Source organism: Lolium perenne, chromosome 6 (genome assembly GCF_019359855.2).
Source record: "Lolium perenne isolate Kyuss_39 chromosome 6, Kyuss_2.0, whole genome shotgun sequence".
NCBI classification, from domain to species: Eukaryota; Viridiplantae; Streptophyta; class Magnoliopsida; order Poales; family Poaceae; genus Lolium; species Lolium perenne.
In genome coordinates, this window is record NC_067249.2 from 129415083 (window position 1) to 129418883 (window position 3801).

Consider the following 3801-nt stretch of genomic DNA (forward strand, 5'->3'; position numbering starts at 1 on the left):
GATTAAAATACTGTAGGCACGGGGACGGATGACGGGCGTTGCATGGATGAGAGAAACTCATGTAACAATCATAGCAGGGCATTTGCAGATAATAATAAAACGGTGTCCAAGTACAAAGCAATCAATAGGCATGTGTTCCATATATAGTCGTGCGTGCTCGCAATGAGAAACTTGCACAACATCTTTTGTCCTACCAGCCGGTGGCAGCCGGGCCTCAAGGGAAACTACTGGATATTAAGGTACTCCTTTTAATAGAGTACCGGAGCAAAGCATTAACACTCCGTGAACACATGTGATCCTCACATCGCTACCATTCCCTCCGGTTGTCCCGATTTCTGTCACTTCGGGGCCATCGGTTCCGGACAGCGACATGTGTATACAACTTATAGATAAGACCATAAACAATGATTATCTTCATGAAACAATAACATGTTCAGATCTGAGATCATGGCACTTGGGCCCTAGTGACAAGCATTAAGCATAACAAGTTGCAACAATATCATCAAAGTACCAATAACGGACACTAGGCACTATGCCCTAACAATCTTATGCTATTACATGACCAATCTCATCCAATCCCTACCATCCCCTTCGGCCTACAGCGGGGGAATTACTCACACATGGATGGGGGAAACATTGCTGGTTGATGGAGAGGCGTTGGCGGTGATGGCGGTGATGATCTCCTCCAATTCCCCGTCCCGGCGGAGTGCCAGAACGGAGACTTCTGGCTCCCGCGACGGAGTTTCGCGATGTGGCGGCGTTCTGGAGGGTTTCTGGCGACTTCGACTTCTCTTCTGGTGTTTTTAGGTCGAGGCGAATAAGTAGTCCGAAATAGGGCGTCGGAGGCCGGCCGAGGGGGCCACACCACAGGCCGCGCGGCCCCCGGGCCGCGCCGCCCCATGGTGTGGGGCCCTCGGGCCTCCACTTCAATTGCCCTTCTGGCTCCGTTAGTTTCCTGGGAAAATAGGGCCTTCTGCATAAATTCCGAGGTTTTTCCCGAAAGTTGGATTTCTGCACAAAAACGAGACACCAGAGCAGTTCTGCTGAAAACAGCGTTAGTCCGTGTTAGTTGCATCCAAAATACACAAATTAGAGGCAAAACAATAGCAAAAGTGTTCGGGAAAGTAGATACGTTTTGGACGTATCAACTCCCCCCAAGCTTAGCTTATTGCTTGTCCTCAAGCAATTCAGTTAACAACTGAGCGATAAAAGAACTTTCACGAACACATTTGCTCATATGATGTATATATTCTCATGGTATGGCTAATACTTAAGCAGTTCATAATGAGATACATGCAAATAAGATCATCTAACAGCTATGTCAATCATGGAGAAGCACCAACAATTAATAATAAGCATCATGAATCATGTATATAAGCAGAATTGTAATGTTCATAAGAGAGCATGATAAAGTGGTATCTCGCTTGCCTCGTATTTGGTTGGCAAAACATAAATGCCCGGGCACCTCGAGTTCATAGAAAGACTAGAAGTAGTGATTGTCAAAAGATAAATGCATCAAAGTTATACCACAATCAATCATATTTTGAGACAAGCATATTATACTAAGAATGACAATTGTGCTCTCAAGATAGTGCTCAAAGAAATAATGGAGACACAACATAAAAGTAAAAGATTGACCCTTCGCGAGAGGGAAGCTGTGGATTAACATGCGCTAGAGCTTTTCATTTTTATAAAGTCAGGAGTAAAATTATTTTGAGAGGTGTTTGTTGTTGTCAACGAATGGTAATGGGTACACTAACTACCTCGCCAACCGGACTTTCAAGAGCGGCTCCCATGAATTATTGCATATTTATTTGGCACTCCTTCCAACCTTTCTTTCACAAACCATGGCTAACCGAATCCTCGGGTGCCTGCCAACAATCTCATACCATGAAGGAGTGCCTTTTTATTTTAGTTTTACTATGATGATGACACTCCCCCCAACCTTTGCTTACACAAGCCATGGCTAACCGAATACTTCGGGTGCCGTCCAACAATCACAAACCATGGAGGAGTGTCTATTTAAGTTAATTAATTCGGGACTGGGAATCCCATTGCCAGCTCTTTTTGCAAAATTATTAGATAAGCGGATGTGCCACTAGTCCATATGAGAGTCCGTCAAAAGTAAATGACAAGGTTGAAAGCTAAACACCACATACTTCCTCATGAGCTATGAAACATAAACACAAATTGAGAAGCATTTTGAAGGTTTTAAAGGTAGCGCATGAGAATTTACTTGGAATGGTTTGAAATGCCATGCATAGGTATTTATGGTGGACACGCTGGAGTAACTTGGTTTTCATGTGGTTGGAAGCACGAGCAGCGTTCCCGCTCAGTACAAGTGAAGGCTAGCAATAGACTAGGGAGCGACAAATCAAGAGAGCAGTAACTGTCATAATCATGCTTGCGGCAAAATAAATTAACGGAGGCATAAAAGTGATACAAGAACTCTGAAGCAATATAGATCATCGAGGCTTAATTGACTTTTTTGTTCAGTCATATGCATGCGTGAGCATGTGCCAAGTCGATATAAATGAATTATTCAGAGGAGGATACCACAATGCCATACTTACTTATGAATAAAACAATGCAAACAAACATACATGACATGCTACTCATATTAATAAATTGGAGCTAAACATGAGAGATCATGAACTACTAGACTTTCTCAAATAACATATACCTCACATGAACCAACTAAGCATGCTCACATGGATGAGTATATGTACAAAAATGAAAACAAATAGAGTTCATACCAGCCTCTCACCACAATCAGATTGTCGTAGATCGTCATTATTGCCTTTTCACTTGTGCAGCTTGGATAATATGAAATGAAAACCACGCTCCAGCCACCGAAGACCATTGAACTCAAAAAGAACTTTACAAACCAGAGAAGAACAGCAAATATTTTTGGTGTTTTCAAATTGCAAATAAGAACAAGAGGAAACAAACAAACAAAGCAAAATCTTTTTGGGTTTTCTTATAGCAAACTAGCAATAGCAAATAAAGTGAAACAAATGCAAGAAACCAAAGCAAACAAATGGTGAAGAGAAACAACAGAAATATTTTTGGTCTTTTTGTGTTTTGGGAAGGAAACAAAACAAAAACAAGAAATAGCGAACTAAAAGAAACACAGAAAAGCAGGATGACAGAAATCTGCCAAAACCTGACAGCAGTACAGAAATCGATTTTTACAAAAATCTTACGTTGCTCAGATCGAAAAGTGTTCAACTAATGAAAGTTAGATAACAACCTGGGAAACCTGCACAAAAATTTGCAGCTTAAAATGACGTTCTGGCTATTTTTGACGATTTTTACAGTAACGTTCCAGAATCTGTTTTCAGGCAGCACTTCCCCAAATATCATCTTCCTCTCATTAGAAAACCACTCAAACGAACAAAACAAGTATGTGCAAGTATCCAGCAATCATAATATGCAAAGATTGAGTGATGCCGGTATACCTCCCCAAGCTTAGGCTTTTGGCCTAAGTGGAGTTCAATCCCATCGATCCCATGAAGTAGTGTCTCCGTAATATGAAGAAGATGGGTCGTATTCCGGGTATGTGCTAGAAGAAGCACCCGGATATGTGACGGTGTGGTCGTAGGAGGTCCCGACATCCTCGGAGTCATGTTGCTGGTGGAATTCTTGTATCTTCATATGTTCATCCACCTCCTCCTTGGTGCACGACCATGATTGCCTGTCAATACTTAACAAACCAGGTTGGGGAAGAGGGATTTCCTTCTCCTCCCCGTCAGAAAACAACATTCTATACACCATATTATCTAAAGTAGAGTCAGTGGT